The sequence below is a fragment of the Schistocerca piceifrons genome, chromosome 8 (assembly GCF_021461385.2).
Source record: "Schistocerca piceifrons isolate TAMUIC-IGC-003096 chromosome 8, iqSchPice1.1, whole genome shotgun sequence".
Classification (NCBI taxonomy): Eukaryota; Metazoa; Arthropoda; class Insecta; order Orthoptera; family Acrididae; genus Schistocerca; species Schistocerca piceifrons.
In genome coordinates, this window is record NC_060145.1 from 155,217,578 (window position 1) to 155,237,859 (window position 20,282).

General features: G+C 42.1%; 1 protein-coding gene across 2 annotated transcripts in view; it reads left to right on the top strand.

Moving 5' to 3' along the window:
- LOC124711808 (prolactin-releasing peptide receptor-like) overlaps positions 1-20,282 on the top strand; it is an 843,619-nt gene that overhangs the window by 747,398 nt on the left and 75,939 nt on the right. The gene's annotated exons all lie outside the window — the stretch shown is intronic.

The following is a 20,282-nucleotide window of genomic DNA, read 5'->3' on the forward strand; positions in this document are numbered from 1 at the left end:
TTAATACTCGATCCTCCATCTCGTCCTTGGACGTCCCTTTCGGCGTTTTCCAATAGGCTGAGAATAGAGTTCTCAGTACGGGAGAAATCCGTCACCTTGAAGGATTTATCCAACTCACTCCTCCTATACCCTAATATTTGGCCAGTGTGAGGTTTTGCAAACCGCTGGTACAGGTCTCTTTCTCATTTTCGTTCAATACGTAATGCAACACGTATTTTCCTAAAGCAGGTTAGTTTTATTCAGGATTCCAGTACGCCATATTATTCTCCATATTTTGGCTACAAAACCCTGGTTTTCAACATAATCGCCGTTCAATGCAGTGATTTTACGACACCTTACAGGGAGGGATTGTATGCCCGCATGGTTCCGCTCTATTGAACGACGTTGCAGCCAACGTCTTGCTGCATCAATAACCTCCCAGTTAACCACGTATTTCTTCCTGTGGAGTGCATCTTTCACTGGGCCAAATAGATGGAAGGCGGAAGATGCGAGATCCGGGATGCGGAGTCTTGTGTGAGGACTTGCGTTGTCATAACGAAGAAGAAGTTTTTGTGGGGATGAACACGCTGAAGTTGTTCCTTGAGTTTCCTGGAAGTAGCGCAGTACACTTCATAATTGACCGTTGCACCATGATGGAGGACGTCGAACTGAATAACCCCTTCAGAGTCACTGAAACTGTCGCCATGACTTTACTGGCTGAGGGTGGGGCTTTGAAGTTTTCTGCCGGAGGAGACACGTTGTGGCGCCTCTCCATGGGTTGCAGTTTTGTTTCCCGTTCGAAGTGATGAACCCATGTTTTATCTCTGAGTGCCCCAGGTGATGGACGAGTGTGCCAGCACTACCACGAGAGACGTCCAAATGAGCAGTGAGTTGTTTGATGGTGACTTCTAGTGGGAGTGTCCGCACGTTCCAACACTGGTCGAGTCAGCGCTATATGTGACCGGTCGGCACGCGGCATATCGGCAAGGTTTGAGCGACCTTGTTCCTATGATGACAGACGCATCGTCCGACGACTCACCGTGCTTTTGATCAGTACCAGGTCTACGTAGACATTCTGCAAGTGCCTACAAGTATCTGTGATGCCCTGGTTTTCCTCAAAAAGAAGCTCAGTAGCAGCTCCCTGCTTGGAACGCACCTCCGTTACAGACCCATTTTGAAGCCTTCATATAACGCCGCCACCTACAGAAATCTCATAAGACTACTGATGCTGAATCGGGAATATTCCACTATGTCCCACAACAAATGCCGCATTTTGTCAACCGAGACTGGCGAGAAAAAAATGTGTTTCATTACTTATTGAGTTCCCCTTCGTACCTTCCATGTTATTGCAAAATTCACAGTGACAAATTTCCAGAGCTATGTGTATGGGGCTAGGAATCTGTATGGGGAGAGGAGAAATTACTTTATAATTTTAGTCTAACTTAAAAACCTGTTATGTTAAAAGTTTATTTTTATTAAATATTCCTTTGTGTTCGTATGGGGGAGCTAGACTCTGGAGGTACTGTAGGGATTTTGATACGGTTTTCACTTACACAGGGTGGTCCATTGATCGTGACCGGGCCAAATATCTCACGAAATAAGCGTCAAACGAAAAAACTACAAAGAACGAAACTTGTCTAGCTTCAAGGGGGAAACCAGATGGCGCTATGGTTGGCACGCTAGATGGCGCTCCCCTAGGTCAAACGGATATCAACTGCATTTTTTAAAATAGGAATCCCCATTTTTTATAACATATTCGTGTAGTACGTAAAGAAATATGAATGTTTTAGTTGGACCACTTTTTTCGCTTTGTGATAGATGGCGCTGTAATAGTCACAAACATATGGCTCACAATTTTAGACGAACAGTTGGTAACAGGTAGGTTTTTTAAATTAAAATACAGAACCGAAGTACGTTTGAACATTTCATTTCGGTTGTTCCAATGTGATACATGCAGCCTATCTTTGTGAACTTATCATTTCTGAGAACGCATGCTGTTACAACATAATTACCTGGAAATACCATATTAATGCAATAAATACTCAAAATGACGTCCGTCAACGTCAATGCATTTGGCAATACGTGTAACGACATTCCCGTCAACATCGAGTAGTTTGCCTTCCGTAATGTTCGCACATGTATTGACAATGCGCTGATGCATGTTGTCAGTCGTTGTCGGTGGATCACGATAGCAATTATCCTTCAATTTTCCCCACAGAAAGAAATCCGGGGACGTCAAATCCGGTGAACGGGCGGGCCATGGTATGGTGCTTCGACGACCAATCCACCTGTCATGAAATATGCTGTTCAATACCGCTTCAACCGCCCGCGATCTATGTGCCGGACATCCATCATGTTGGAAGTTTAATCGCCATTCTGTCATGCAGTGAAGAAAATTACATAGCAAATCAGCATACATTGCTCCATTTAGATTGCCATCGATAAAATGGGGGCCAATTATCCTTCCTCCCATACTGCCGCATCATACATTAACCCGCCAAGGTCGATGATGTTCCACTTGTCGCAGCCATCGTGGATTTTCCGTTGCCAAATATTGCATATTATGCCGGTTTACGTTACCGCTGTTGGTGAATGACGCTTCGTCGCTAAATAGAGCGCGTGCAAAAAATCTGTCATCGTCCCGTAATTTCTATTGTGCCCAGTGGAAGAACTGTACACGACGTTCAAAGTCGTCGCCATGCAATTCCTGGTGCATAGAAATACGGTACTGGTGCAATCGATGTTGATGTAGCATTCTCAACACCGATTTTTTTAAGATTTCCGATTCTCGCGCAATTTGTCTACTACTGATGTGCGGATTAGCCGTAACAGCAGCTAACACACCTACTTGGGCATCATCATTTGTTGCAGGTCGTGGTTGACGTTTCACATGTGGCTGAACAGTTCCTGTTTCCTGAAATAACGTAACGATCCGGCGAACGGTCCGGACACTTGGATGATGTCGTCCAGGATACCGAGCCGCATACATAGCACCGCCCATTGGGCATTTTGATCACAATATCCATACATCAACACGATATCGACCTTTTCCGCAATTGGTAAACGATCCATTTTAACACGGGTAATGTATCAAGAACCAAATACCGTCCGCACTGACGGAATATTACATGATACCACGTACTTATACGTTTGTGACTATTACAGCGCCATCTATCACCAAGCGAAAAAAGTGGACCAACTAAAACTTACATATTTCTTTACGTACTACACGAATATGTAATAAAAATTGGGGTTCCTATTTAAAAAAACGCAGTTGATATCCGTTTGACCTATGGCAGCGCCATCTAATGGGCCAACCATAGCGCCATCTGGTTTCCCCCTTCATGCTAGACGAGTTTCGTTCTTTGTGAGATATTTGGTCCGGTCACTATCAGTGGACCACCCTGTATATAGACTGATTCACGAGGTGGATTTGTGTATATAAATAATTGCAGCTTTGCACTGCCCTAAGAAAGGCAGGGACTTCAGAGTAAGTTACACATAATTAAGCCATGACAAGTAGCTTTTATTGAATGCTGCACCACACTTCGACGTGGTTCCGATTTATATAACTATTTTTCAACATGGTCTGTAAATAAAGAGTTGAAACGTTCTACCGATCACTCCGTTCCTTGACGATAGTAATCCGGTCCTCTGCCACGGAGCCATTTGAGAACGTCCCCGTGAACGATCTCATCGTCGGAAAATCTGCAATTGCAGCAAATTAGTTCCGCGATAGCTTGGACATCGTGGCCGCCTCCGATGGCTATCCTTCCCGAACGGGATCACCCACGCCTGTACGGTCTTGGTCAAATAATTTGCATAGTTTCCTTACGGGTGGAAGCGTCATTGCATATTGCCAACATCCCCCCAATATTTAACGGTGAACCTGTGAGGAACTTGGGAGTGTTGCCCACAAAAATCGTTTTGTCACGCGTATGCCATCTTTCAAGTGTGCTTCCATTTCCTGTCATCCATACAGCGGTAGAACTGTGTCTGCTGGAAAGCCAAAATATTTACTTTCGCCCGATAATGTGCCACTGTCGTTGCGAAATGGTCTTAGCACGTAACGACATGTGTAACTTATTTTCTGAAGTTCCCTTGTACTGAGTGCAACCCATGCGAATTCAGTTTGGGTCACTGGCATCAATTAACTCAGGCCCAGTCTTCTGTTGATTATTCATTTAATTTCACCATATGCGAAAGGCCAAATAGCTGCCATAAAAAAAATGGTTCAAATGGCTCTGAGCACTATGGGACTTAACATCTTAGGTCATTAGTCCCCTAGAACTTAGAACTACTTAAACCTAACTAACCTAAGGACATCACACACATCCATGCCCGAGGCAGGATTCGAACCTGCGACCGTAGCAGTCTGCTGCCATAACTATGTCTATTAGTCTGTATGATTTTTTTTTAAAGGTGACTCAAATTGTAGCAATATTAAAAGAGATTACTCTAAAGTATTGTGGAACAGTCTCATAGCATCGAAAACTAGATTTACAAGAAATTAAGAAAATTGAGAAAAAGATTATTAGAAGAAATTCTGGAACCATCATACACACAAATGGATACAGACTGCAAACCATCGAGACAACAGAAAAAGTTATCAAACATCGAAACTGAGATCAGAAAGGGACGAATTAAGTTCTGTGGACAACTAGACAATACCTGAAAACAGACTAACTAAGTATCTTCGGTCTTGTGACAACCCTTAAAGCATCAGTACCTTGGGTAACTGAAATTAATAAGGATCTGACAAAAGCAAAAATCGACGTAACGAACACATTAGACAGGGATACGTTCAAAAGTAAAATTGGTAAGTGGAAGTTTATTACAGAGATGGAACCAAAACTATAACGACCAAAGTGGACCAAAAATGAAAGGAGGCATTCGTGGAGAAAATGAAGAAATATTGGGAATATAAGAAGAACCTTAAGAAAGATTGAAAATTACCTGCTTGTCGTTCTCCAATGGGGACATTCGCTAATAATAATAATAATTATTATTAGTATAAGCAAAGTATTAGGTGTACATGGGTACATTTCCAGTGAGTGAGGTGGTGCAGTGGCTAGTAAACACAATTCGAATTCAGGAGGATGACGTTTCACATCCACATCCAGCCATCCCAGTTTATTTTTTCCGTGATTTCCCAAAATGGTTCCAACGAAAAGCATGAATGTTTCCTTTGAAAAGGCACGGCCTATTACCCTCCCCATCAATGAAACATTATGAGTTAGTGAACTGTCTCTAATGACCTCAATGTGAACTGGATGTGAAGTCCTAATCTGTCTTCCTTTGTCTTCGATATACCTGTGGCTAGCCATGTAAAAGTAGACTGGTGGACGGATGGTTACACGCTGAATGATAAACGGGTGTTTCACAAAGATTCACCTCCTTTCACAAGAATACGAGTACGAAAATAGAAACTTGTCATAAACTTCAGGTCACACACCGAAAGTGCACTTTGGTGCAAGCTGTGGATTGTATTTGCCTCCCTAGTGTACCTAGTGCCGTGACTTTCTTGGATATGTTGAAGATCTTCGTTTTTCTCACAGCTGTGATAATATACCGACAATTTCGTTTTCCACCGACATGGAGCACTACAGCTCTGGTACTTGTGTGTAACTGCATTTCTTAACAGTGAGCTGAATCAATGACTGATCAGTCATAAGAGGCATACAGGTATTGCATAGCACCATGAGCGTCCAAGGTCACTTGAACTTAGCGTTTTCTTTTTCTTTGATTTGCGTTTTATTGTTAAAGATTCAGTCTATTTTCCTTGCATCACAATAACTTGGGTGGTCTGCGATTCAGCATAGCATTTACAGTATATGCCATAACTCCAGACATTCTCACAAAAGTATGGGACGAGTTTGACAAGCATTTGGGTGTTTGTTAGGCTTCCAGTGGGGCGTAGACTGGACATTAATGTAAATAAAGCGACACAACGTGGGCAGCCATGTTAATTTCGCAAGCCATCCTCACAATTCTAATCCAATAAGACTGCACACTGAAGACCCAATGAAACTGGTACACCTTACTAATATCGTGTAGGGCTCCCGCGAGCACGTAGAAGTGCCGCAACACGACAGGGCATGGACTAGACTAATGTCTGAAGTATGAAGTTATAATTAAATCTAGACCTTTTGGTTGCTTACAGGCGTTGATAAATATCAACGGGGACAGTTAAAAAATGTGAGCCCCGACCGGGACTCGAACCCGAGACCGTCTGCTTAAATGGCAGATTGTCTATCCTACTAAGCCACCGAGGACACAGATGATAATGCGACTGCAGGGACTTATCTCTGGCACGCTCCCTGTGAGAGCACCTTAACAGATACCAGCTTCATAATATCTGAAATAGTTCAGGAGGGCACTGACACCATGCACCCTCAGGGCTGGCCATAAATTCATAAGAGTACCACGGAGTGGATATCTCTTCTGAACACCATGTTGCAAGGCATCCCAGACGTGCTCAGTAATGTTCATGCCTGGGGAGTTTCGTGGCCAGCGGAAGGGTTTAAACTCAGAAGGGTGTTCCTGGAACCACTCTCTAGCAATTCTGGATGTGTGAGGTGTCGCATTGTCCTGCTGGAATTGCCCAAATCCGTCGGAACTCACAATGGACATTAATGGATGCAGGTAATCAGACAGGGTGCCTACGTACGTGTCACCTGTCAGAGTCGTATCTAGATTTATCAGGGGTCTCATATCAAGCCAACTGCACACGTCCCATACCATCACCGAGCCTCCACCAGCTTGAGCAGTCCCCTGCTGACATGCAGGATCGATTGACCCATGAGGTGTCTCCACACCGGTCCACGTTCGTACGGTCGGTACAGTTTGAAGCAAGATCTGACCAGACAACATGTTTTCAGCCATAAACAGTACAATGTCGGTGTTGAAGGGCCCAAGTGAGACGTAAAGCTTTGTGACGTGCAGTCATGAAGGGTACACGAATAGGCCTTTGGCTCTGAAAGACCATATCGATGACGTTCCGTGAATGGTTCGCACGCTGACACTTGTTGATGGCCCAGCATTGAAATCTGAAGCAATTTGCGGAAGGGTTGCACTTACATTACGTTGAATAATTCTCTTCAGTCTTCCAGTTGCTGTAGGATCTTTTCCCAGCCGCAGCGATGTCGTACATTTGATGTTTCACCGGATTCCTGATATTTACTGTACACTCATGAAATGGTCGTACGGGAAAATCCCCACTTCATCGCTACCTCGGAGATGCTGAGTCCCATCGCTCGTGCGCCGACCACAACACTAAGTTAAAAGTCACTTGAATCTTCATAACCTGCCATTGTAGCATCAGCAACCGATCTTTCAACTGCGCTTGTCTTATACAGGCGTTGCCGACCGCAGCGCCTCAATCTGCCTGTTCACATATCTGAATAGGCATGCCTGTACTATTTTCTTTGACCCTTCAGTGTATACTGTAATTGTGCCAGGTGTGGGATGTATCGGTAACGTGCTTTGCTACTGAGAGAGTCCACTTGGCAGGAGCTTCTCGGGCAGGTTGTCTGCCAACTTGAGGAGAGGCATCCACCAAGTGGCTGTGGTGTGGGTCGGCGCCAAATATAGTGGTTGGCTAGAGCCTCTCGAAGTGTGTTAAAGTTGTGGTTGTGTGCCAAATGATGCTACCTGACCTAAGGAGATGATGTTTGGTGTCCAAGTCTGTGATGGACGGTTCGCTTTGGACCATGGCTGAACAGAGAAGAATTGTGGCAGACGTCTCTGAGTCCAGTATGAGTCGCTATTGCAATTGCTATTTGAAAGAGACTGGACACTCAACCATTGGATGGACAGTACCTTAGCTGTCACTGCTTGACATTAACATTCTCACTACCACCTGGGACTCGTACTCTGAGGGTAGCATTCAAAGTTAGTTACGTACATAGATACCTTATCCATATCAGAAATCGAGAATCTCGACGGTTTTTGCCTCTTGTTTATATCAATACCAGCATGGTATCAGTCCTGGGAATTCAAAGACTGTCAAGAACTTTTTACGTTTGAAATTTAAATTTTTAGTGTAATTTCGCATTTACTATTGCGATTCCTGAGAAAAATGGGTCTTAGCGTGCGAGCAGACCGACAGCTGGATAACAAATGAAAAAATATTCTTGTTTTCGAAATTATTTCCTTACTTTTTCCGTGAAACATTGTTTCTTGCCATATTTCGTGATTGTAGGTCAACGGGAAGTACACAAAAGGTTTTGATGTGTGATCTTAGGAGGAGCAAAATATGTGACATAAATAGCCGTATCTTTTGATTTCATTGACGTAGAAGCTTAAATCTTTTACACCGCCAAGGGGCCGTAGATCTTAGTATGTGTTATAAATTTCAACCTGATATGTATACCTGTTGCTGTGAAAACGGTTCCCATCATTCGAACAGACAGGCAAATGGACACACAAGTGAACAACAAAGCGATCTAATAAGGGTTCCGTTTCTACCAATTAAGATACAGAACCCTAGAAAAGGTTACTTTCATTCACTTCAGAATTTTATGCGATCAATTAAAAAGGTGTCTGTTTTCTATGGGACCATGAACGCTGTGGGTAATCACTTGTGTAGACTTATTAATGCATTATAGGAAATACTTGAAATGCCTGCGTGTTGGGCAGTTACAGGTTTAACAAATTCCAAATTTATTCAAGTAGTAGAGTATGTCTTCTGACATCCATTTTGCTAAGGTTTTGGTTGATTAAATTATATTGTCGTTTTGGTGGAAGCTTTCACAAAATTTTGATATTTTTATCTTGAATAGGTTTTGTAAACAATGAGGAAGTATTGAATAGGATTGGGGAGAAGAGAAGTATGTGGCACAACTTGAGTAGAAGAAGGGATCGGTTGGTAGGACATGTTCTGAGGCATCAAGGGATCACCAGTTTAGTATTGGAGGGCAGCGTGGAGGGTAAAAATCGTAGAGGGAGACCAAGAGATGAATACACTAAGCAGATTCAGAAGGATGTAGGTTGCAGTAGGTACTGGGAGATGAAGCAGCTTGCACAGGGTAGAGTAGCAAGGAGAGCTGCATCAAACCAGTCTCAGCACTGAAGACCACAACAACAACAACAAACATAATTTGTTACACTTAATCAAGATTTTACCGGGCCAGTACCCTATCACTCTCAGCACTCGCTCCCATTAACGATTAATGAAAACCACCTCAGTTGTATAATCCTACACTTATCATACTACAACTGGTTGCGTTCTAAGAATGTATTTATGTTAACGAGTAGTTATGTTGTTATGTTATATTAACCGGGGACCTAGAAACGACGGAGAGGCTCCGTTCCCGCCGCAGCCGCAGTGAACCACATCTCCACGACGACTACCGCAGTCCACTTCACCCTCCGCCGCCCCACACATAACCCAGAGTTATTGTGCGGTTCGGCCCCCCGCGGACCCCACAGGGAACGTCTCACATCAGACGAGTGTATCCCCTATGTCTGAGTGGTAGAGTAATGGTGGTGTACGCGTACGTGGAGAACTTGTTTGCGCAGCAATTGCCCACATAGTGTAGCTGAGGCGGAATAAGGGGAACCAGCCCACATTTGCAGAGGCAGAAGGAAAACCGCCTAAAAACCACCCACAGACTGACGTTCTCACCGGACCTCGACACAAATCCGCCGAGCAGATTCGTGCCACCTACCGGCGCTCCTTCCCGCCCGGAAAGCCGTGCGTTAGACCGCACGGCCAACCGTTGACGAGTAGTGCTAAACTCATTATATAAATTGTCTGGTTGCCATATGTAATGTTAAAGACTATACCCAGGGAAAATGATCACAAACATTCTACGGACTAACCGGCCGGCGGAAGCATGGGAAGCTCACATGGCATGTTTAGGACAGTACAACGGTCGGCAGAATGTCTGTGACGTTTCTGGATTAAGCCTTCAACATTACACACAACCAGACCATTTACATTATGAATTTAGCACAACTCGACAACCTCTAGATGTTCTCAGAACGAAAGCGCTCGTAGCACAGTAAGTGTGTCATTGTACAGATAAGCTCGTTTTTATTAAAAATTTTCAGCTGTGTTTCTCAACACGTTAAAGATTATTTCTTGTATATTGTCTTGCTGAAGATAGAGACGAGAGTTGTTTTTGGGGGACAAACGGAAGCACATCTAACTACGAAAAAGTTGCGCGATGTTGTAGGTGCATACGTGTAAAATATATCCCCTTGTATATTCGGACAGTTCATTTGAAAATAAAAACTTTGCACTCCAGTATCTGTGTTCACCAGAAATTTCAAGTATAACTCAACTAACAAGGGGAGGCCGCCAATTGTGAAATTCAGATTCGATTCATACTGCGCGTAATAAAAGCTCATGGCCAGAGGTGTAATGTGGCAAAGCACCAAGGTGCACTTCTCAGCCGTTGTCGAGAAAATCGACAGTTAAAAGAAACCGTTGCGGTGAAATAATATCTACGACTAATAATTTTCTCCAGCGTCGTGGCGCAGCGGTAAGCGCTCGGGTTCGTAATCCAAAGGTTGTTGTTGTTGTTGTGGTCTTCAGTCCTGAGACTGGTTTGATGCAGCTCTCCATGCTACTCTATCCTGTGCAAGCTTCTTCATCTCCCAGTACCTACTGCAACCTACATCCTTCTGAATCTGCTTAGTGTATTCATCTCTTGGTCTCCCCCTATGATTTTTACCCTCCACGCTGCCCTCCAATACTAAATTGGTGATCCCTTGATGTCTCAGAACATGTCCTACCAACCGATCCCTTCTTCTGGTCAAGTTGTGCCACAAACTTCTCTTCTCCCCAATCCTATTCAATACTTCCTCATTAGTTATGTGATCTACCCATCTAATCTTCAGCATTCTTCTGTAGCACCACATTTCAAAAGCTTCTATTCTCTTCCTGTCCAAACTATTTACCGTCCATGTTTCACTTCCATACATGGCTACACTCCATACAAATACTTTCAGAAAAAACTTCCTGACACTTAAATCTATACTCGATGTTAACAAATTTCTCTTTTTCAGAAACGCTTTCCTTGCCATTGCCAGTCTACATTTTATATCCTCTCTACTTCGTCCATCATCAGTTATTTTGCTCCCAAAATAGCAAAACTCCTTTACTCATTTCCTAATCTAATACCCTCAGCATCACCCGACTTAACTCGACTACATTCCATTACCCTCGTTTTGCTTTTGTTGATGTTCATCTTATATCCTCCCTTCAAGACACCATCCATTCCGTTAAACTGCTCTTCCAAGTCCTTTGCTGTCTCTGACAGAATTACAATGTCATCGGCGAACCTCAAAGTTTTTATTTCTTCTCCATGGATTTTAATACCTACTCCAAATTTTTCTTTTGTTTCCTTTACTGCTTGCTCAATATAGAGATTGAATAACATCGGGGAGAGGCTACAACCCTGTCTTACTCCCTTCCCAACCACTGCTTCCCTTTCATGTCCCTCAACTCTTTATAACTGCCATCTGGTTTCTGTACAAGTTGTAAATAGTCTTTCGCTCCCTGTATTTTACCCCTGCCACCTTTAGAATTTGAAAGAGAGTATTAGCCGGATCGAATCTCGCGCCATGCAATTTTTTTTTCTAATTAGTTTTTTGTAATTCAAATATATATATATATATATATATATACTATTAATGAATTGCTTATGCATATTGGTGAAGGCGGATCGCTCTCCAGTTGTACCGCCTCCATTTTTCCGTTTGTTTAACAGGGTGTACCAAAGCTCTCTCGCCCGCACTGACTTTCGACGATGTTAGTAAGTTGCGCTAGGGACCGCATCTACCTTCTTTCGAAGTTAGCAGGCAACTACGCTAGTTATGCGGCGGCTCGTTTCGGCCGATTCAACGTCTGTTCTTCAAGTGCAACGAGCGAGTAACGGAGTTTATATTTCATACCTGCCACAGCAAATTTGTGTTCGCGGGGTCTCTATTCTAATTCGAACGTTTGACATACGCTATACGTATTCGTTTCGTAATATCGTTTCTACGTCTTCCGTTAACTATACGTGGTTAACATTACGAAGACAATTAATAACATTTGTGACATACAACTTTGTATACGGAAAACATAATGATGTTCGAAGTCGCCAGTTTTTCCACGACAAACGACTTTCTACAACTTACTATATGCATAATTGTTGCAACTGATTGCCGGGAATTATATATATATATATATATATATATATATATATATATATATATATATATATATATATATATATATATATATATTTGAATTACAAAAAACAAATACTAAAAAAAAAGGTTGCATCGCGCGAGATTCGATCCGGCGACCTTCGGATTACGAACCCGTGCGCTTACCGCTGCACCACGACGCTGTAGGAAGTTGTTAATCGTAGAGTATTTCACCTCAACGGTTTCTTTTAACTGTCGATTTTCTCGACAACGGCTGAGAAGTGCATCTTGGTGCTTTGCCACGTTACACATCTGTCCATGAGCTTTTATTATGCGCAGTATGAATCGAATCTGAATTTCACAATTGGCGGCCTCCCCTTGTAAGCGTAACGAGCTTGATGTGGGTTCGGCGGAAATCTTTTAAAGAGATTTGGGTGTGTGTCTGACGGGTGTTACATTTTACATGAATGGAACGTTTGTAACATATTCTTGATTTATGGAGGGCACAGGAAACGAATCGAGCGTATCTGTTAGGAAGACTAGATTTGTACAAGAATTTACGAATCGGGATACGGCAGAGGACTGAAGTTGACCTAAAGGAGCTGAAAACAAAAAGTTGCAACTGAGATATCTAACTCCATTACACCGAAGACAAGGCAGGCGTTGAGGATCCGTCGTGACGGAAGCGCAGCCACTGTCCAGACGTCCAGAAGATGGATCATACCTGGGTGTAAGACGTATACAACTTGTAGAATGACGTCCCAAACGTGATCGATGGGTTAGCTTACGTGCCTTGCAGAGCAACACAAACACCCATATCCATTGAGTGTTTCTCAAACTCTTGTTGCAAAATACGGTACAGAAACAATAGTGTAATACAAAGTCTTGCTAAAGGTATGTCTCTCACCGTTGACAGATGATGCAGACTTGTAAATGACCCCACTTCGTCTCCAACACAAAATGCCCCCACTTTAGGTCAAAATGTTGGCATGTTATAACGGAGTGCATATTCCTCTTTTCGATGAAACGGTGACATGTGAACGGTGTGTGTCGAGTAATACAGCGACTTATCACTCCGAGTTTCGAACGCCGAATTTCGGTCTTAATAAACTCATGCTAATCTTCGTCCCTTGTGGCACATAATGGGCAGAGGCACACGTGTGGGTCCGTGTGTACCGCAATCCATAGCAACAATGATATGGGTGCTGTTTTCTACCATCGTTTTGGTGAGTGGTTTCCCGCACTGTGGGTCAACTATTCACAGCTACAATCGGCAGTAAATGTCTGTGGCGCTTGTCATCAACACCATGTTATCTTCGTGCATTAATTCTGGTGGTGGCGGGTTTCTTGAATCGAGGCAGTCACAGCACCTCGACACCTCGACACGCGAAAGGCCAAGTATCTGCACAGTCTCTGAGTGGCCAGCACCCCCTATCTGGTCGATACAACATATGTTGATATCACCCTTCATGCCCCGTCTGCGATCAAATGTTGTGCTGGCGACGGGAAAAAGTCTGACTATATCTCAGTAGTGTAACGCGCAGAACTATTCCATCCGCATTGCCGTCAAGACAGCTCTTTCACCAACTCAGCTAACTCATTTTTCTTTCCTGACTGAATTTTGGCAGAGGGACTGAATCCCCCACAATCAGTGTAAGAATTTTTGGTGGTCCTATTTGAAGGATATACAGGATGTAAGGAGGTGTTCCTGGGATTTGAGAAGGGCTGGGAATTTAATTAGCTCGTAAAGGAAGCTTGAGGAAGGCGGTACGCGGATCCGGAATGCGAACGGATAAGCGAGACGCTTCGCTGTGGGCTACGAAAGCGCTGAATAATAGGTGCACTGGAGAGGAAGTAATTGCCGAAATTCCGAGCTCGTGACTTCCCACGCGGTCCAGTTCTATTAAGGTGACCACTGCCTATGTTTGACGTCACTGTGCAATAACCACTAACAGGCGGCAGGTTCCAGCACTAGGAGAGGAAGGTATATAAAGTGTGCCCGGAGGAAGGGGGGACGCGGAAAAACTGAGCAGTCGATCTAATGCGGAAACGGAGCGATCGCTGGGCAGATGCGCGGGGGCAAATAGATATGCAACTTTTGAGTAACTAATCGCCCACATCAACCATGGGGCTACCAACAAAAGCTCCTCAACTCTCTTTCTGCGAACGTTGCTGCTTCTGGACTTCCACAGCAGGTGCCTGGATCATGCACCCATGCTGACTGCTGCTCATCAGCGAGGAAGGATGGAACTTGTATTCCAATACCCAACTGGACATCAACAGAGTAGCGAGAGGTGGCCTTTCTAAATGAATCATGTTTTATGCGACACCATACAGATGTGTGTTAGCGTGTACAGCCTTGCAACAATTGTCGGAATGCTCCAGACTGTAGGATGGATCGTTATGGTCTGGGAAATGTTTTCGTGGCATTCTCTGGGTGACCTCGCCATTCTGGAAAGCACAATGGATCAAAATAAGTATGCATCTTCCAGCAGTACAATGCAACGAGTCACACTGCTCTCAGTGTACATGCGCAATAAGAAGAGCACCGAGATAAGTTTGCCGTACTCCCCTGGTCGGCAGAGTCCGTGAATTTGAACCCAATCGAGAATCTGTGGGATTACCTCGACCGATCTTTTCACGTAATAGATCCGCAACAGCAAAATAGTGCAGATGGGCATGGCACTGGAGTTAGTGTGGCTCCACATCCCTCTGGGTACCTTCCAGAACCTCATTTACTCTCTTTCTGCACGTTCTCGCTGCAAAAGGTGATTGTTCAGCCTGTTGACCTGTGGCCATATGAATGTGGCTGGACGGCGTGTATCAGCACTACCTACAGTCGAGATACTACAAGTTGGTGATAATACAGAGTTACAGCAGAAATGACGATGTTGTAGGGGAGATGAAGATTTCCGTTTATCGGGGTACTTTGGAGTGGTTGTGGTGGTTATTTTACGTATTGGTACTGATATGTTATGAAAAGTTGGAGTTAGTGTTATTCTGGCTGCTTCACAACTGGAAAATTATGTACGTCAGTGACTTAGTTGTGGCACTTTTCGCAGTTAGTTTGCCCGACACGATGTTTTTATATTAAAGGACACCACTAAATACACACCAGAGAAATGGCTAAGTTAGTTTTGTTATTGAGGCTGATATTTTGATAATTAATTCTGCTTTAATGATAATGCAACATTGAGGAGATTCTCTCAATGCCCGTTAAGCTGAGATCAAAATAATTTACTGAAGTTACTTAACTTATATGTAATTCAATACTGGAAAACTGATTACTTTTACTGTTTCAAAGGAAGAACCGCTTATCAAGAGAATTCTCCTACATTTACATTTATTTTTACTTGTTAAAATAAGCAAATATTAAGATATTTATTACGACCCTGGGCCGTTATCATTTAATACAATGGCGCTGACCTCTGCATTAACGTTCCCCCATAAAATTTGCATAAAGACAATAATTTTGCAGCTTCATGAATACAGGAGCTGGAACATATAAAATTGTACCACATTTTGATGTAATATTTGATTAAATTTGGGCTAAATATTACATCAAATTTACACGTTTTCGTGCCTCGTCTAAAATGGCTTCTTATACTCCGCAGAAAAAAAGGGAAGAGAGAGCGAGCCTTTTGCAAAAGAAACAGAGATTTCAATTATATTCGCAGATCATATTAATTGATTACAGAATCTTTGTGATTTTTCTGCGACAATATTTATTTCGATAGGACGTCAGTTCTGGTATATTTGCGAAGTTATTCAATATCATTTTTATCACGTTATGTGGCGTACCGCCATGTGGTGATAATCTTGATTAGCAGATAATGCTGGTCTCATCATGTTTGTACTTAACTCTTTCATCATGTTTATACCTATCTCTCTCGTTTTTGTTGTTGCACCTGTTCTTCTATATAAAAGAATACATACCACATCCCACTGCGATTGTGAGTCTTGTTACATCAAAAATTAATGGAAAGGTGGCTTGAGGCAAAAGCTTGGGTAAGCTGAAGTAAGATGCCACATGCAACAGGAAAATGTTCACTTATGTCGCCCGAACATAACGCCTAGGAACTGCATATGGCGCCAGTCTAAATATGATGTCTGAGCAGACTGTTGCAGAGACTGGTGTAGAGAACATGGAGGCATGTAGCGAGTTAACGTAATCTGAACGTGATATCATAACAGACGCAAGGCATATGGGTCGCAGTATACCGATATGCTGGTTATGTGAACTACGATTTCTGGGTCAACAGATGACATAGTAACTACATCGATTGAAAACTTCTCCACGACTTAATCTGGCTTTGTGTGAAATAACTATTTGTAAACGCTTGTATTACAGAACCTAATAATTACAAATACAGAATTATTACATATTATGTAGATATCAACAGAAAGGATGAAAAAAGTAAACATACAGTGGGCAATGAAGTACCTTGGTTTATCCAGAATTTATAGAATTAGAAAATGTCAGAATTATTGCTACGACATTATAAGAGGGAATTATTAAAGCGCACGGGGATTTTCACATTCGGCAAGAATTTTCCAGAAAATAAAATTTTATATCTGGAATAATTAATGAACTAACAAGTTATTGTAGTAAAAGTATCTATTTCCAGTAACAGAAAAGTCAGGACCACTAAAATTTATCACTGGATTTTGTGAGGAACTAAATTTTATGATTGTAACATTGTGGAACAGGAAAATGTTGAATGCAAATAACTTTTGAAATATTAAGTTTTCGGAACGTGTACAACACTAGCTAGAAAGAAAAGAATGAGATTTTCAAATTAACCATGTCAGCATTAAGACAATTGATAGTAACATTGAATTTTGATATGCACATTGTTTGCAGGAATTGTGAATTATGGATATTTCTTTAAATAATGAACTAAATATACAACACTATCGCCACCATCAGACTAGAAATTACATTTTGAATAATAAAATTTTGCGAAGTACTGGATGCGTAATATTTTTCCATTTTGTCTCCACAAGCTAGATTAATTATGTGTATGATGGAAAAAAGAAAAAAAAAATGAAAGAAAATAATTATTAATGAGTAGAATTGTAGCAAGTGCAGCTATCCTATATTGCTACATCTCAAATAAAAAGATTGTATCACCCAGTTTCTGAAATTCTAAGTTACAAGCTTTTCCCTGTTGCTCTGAATGGGTAGGAAAACCTATAACAGTAGAAGGCCTCGTACACTCGAATACGCCAGTGTCAAACCGCATGCCGCAGTGTTTGGTTTCCGTCTTCCACATCTGAGCGCAAGGTGAAAATTGTCAAGCTTTCCCAATCAGCGAGTCGCGACATTTTAAAACGTAACATAGTACTGTGGAGTGTGTTACGTAATTCTGTTTTATCTAGAGCTGTGATCTCTAAAACTTTATAATCAATTACTAGAACGTCTGTGATAGTAAGGCAGCGAGAAACTGGGAGTGGTAGTGACAAACCCAAAAAAAGGAAATATGTATATAGCTCAACATTGTTAATGGCACAACAAAAACCAAAGAATCAACTTAGTACAGTTTCCGTGCAGATAGATAAAGAATACAGAATAAAAGGAGTGCATTAAAACAGACAATTAGAAAGTTACTACAATTATTAAATAAAAGATATATAAATTTAATAAGGCCTGTAGTCTTCTTTACATATAAAGGGAAATGTCCTGGCTGATTCATTGACTCACCTTCGCCCAGCCCAAAACGCTAAGGATACAATTTAAATTTGGAGAGGGTATTGATATCATACTGTTGACTAGTTTAAGAGGGGATTTTTCGAAATTCCACCCCTGAATGGGTGAAACAGGGAATTATTGGTTTTTTGGAAATATTTCGCTATTAAAGCAATTTTGAAGATTGAACTACGAAATTTGGTATTTTGTTTCTGGGTCAAAAATAAAAAATACATATTTTAGCATTTTTAAAAATTCAGTCACTAATTATTAAACATAAATGTTTATTAATGAAGTACCAAAGCAATTTCAGCGCTGCATCTACCGAAAAGAGTTTTTTACTTTTCGATATAAATTTTAAAAGAATACCTATTTCAGTGATTTTGGAAGTAGGGGAGGACAAATTTTATAAAAATATTTCATTATGAAACCATTTTTAGGGCTGAGTCTATGAAAATTTGTCTCTGACTTCTCCGTTTGAAATTAAAAAATGTGTGTTTCAGTGTGTCTCGAAGTCTGAAATAGGGGATAAAATTTTTTACGAAAATATTTCGTTGCATTAATTCATTTTTAAAGTTAAATCTATAAAAATTTATCCTTGACTTCTCGATCAGAAATAAAAAAAATATGGTAGAGGGTGAAAGTTTCAGTGGAAATACCATCAAAAGACAGGATTAACAGAATCCTCCGACTCCTGCTACGAGAATAGCTTTTTGGTGAGAAGTACATGCATAAATGACAATATTTCTGCTGCCATAATTAGCGTGAAAAGTTTAGAAGGTGTTGCAATTTGTTAACTAAATCAAAAAGAGCTATTTAACACACATGACGACAAATCGGCTTTGTCAGAATTGCGTATAGAAAGAAACGGCTCTTTCATACATTAACTTTTCAGTAGGCTTAATATATGTTCATAAGACTAATTTTGTTGTAATTACTACACAAACGCGAGCGAAGCAGCGGGCGCTAAGCTAGTATAAAATGAAACAATCATTAACTGTACATAAAATCATTTCCTAAGCCCCAATTACAATAAAAAGTAGCGGAACGCCACGTGTAATAACTTATGGACATAAAGTCACCAGTCCAATGATAACATGAAATGAAACAGTTTTCTTTATTCTAGCAGAGGAGCTGCAGTAGTTTATTAATTAGATTGGGAACACCACCAAAGGCAGACAGTTCTGCAACAACCCGGACAAACTGAAAGACGCTTGACAATTTAAACAATAGTTAGCCGAGGTCCAGAAGTCACGGTGGTAAAAATGGCTCTGAGCACTATGGGACTTAACATTTGTGGTTATCAGTCCCCTAGAACGTAGAACTACTTAAACCTAACTACCCTAAGGACATCACACACATCCACACCAGAGACAGGATTCGAACCTGCGACCGTAGCGGCCGCGCGGTTCCAGACTGAAGCACCTAGAACCGCCCGGCCACCCTGGCCGGCCCACGGTGGTAAACCGAAAGTTCAAAACATTTGCTTCAAAGTGTCCTTATCAGCTTATTTTTCTTTGCGGTTCGAATTGCTGTGTGTTGAAGGAAGGAAGGCGCAGCTCGTTGTACAGTCAGATAGCAACAGTCTGCGTCTAGCGCTAGCCTCCCCACATGTTTGGGCTGGGGAATCTTGAGCTGCAGTGTGCGCAGTGAGCCTCCTTCAACGGTGCCTCAATTGCCAGAAGAAAAAACAAAGTATCAGTCGTCGCCTCCAAACACAAGGCAAATACTGCTCTTTCTTATTGGCACCACTTGGAATGACGGAAGCTAGTCGGCGTCGAAGCCTATCCGAAGAGCACTCACTGATTACGAGAGTCCGCCAAGACTGCAGAGGCAAAGCTCTTAATCCAGTAGTCGGGGCCTGCTGCGCCCTCTAGCTGAACGCCATGGTAATCGTCACCCGGCAAGGAGGCTCAGAGGGAAGGCCTCTATCGATAATCTCCGATGAGTCAATTAGTGGCTCGGTCTGCAGAAGTCAACGGCTGCAACGGCGGACATTTGCGAATTCTCCTTGGTGGTAAATCGTTCGATGCTAATGACCCGGAAAAGTGCTTACCTTCATGTTCCTTTAAGTATACATTACGTTTGATCCGCATCCATGTATACTCGGCCTAAGTAGACACTGTCCTAAAGACTTTTACTTTTGTGATGGAGAGACTCAAAGAAGGGTTTTCCCTTTCTAAGTAAATGGAGCTAAAGTCAACTGTGTCTTGAGTAAATAAGTTTATAGTATTTGTCAAATAGTGGTTCAAAATCATTGCTACATTACCGTTGTTCAGGTGACTGAGATGCTCTCACCTGTGGGTTACATGCAACCCGCAACCCCTTCAAAAACGACGCGCGAAATTTTCATTTTCTCTCTCCCACTACACACGAACTGTTTGTCCTACAGAACTGGTGAACAGGACCTTTTTGTGGGAAGATTGATGAAGCTACGTTTTGTACTGGGATACGTTTTCGCTAGAGTTTG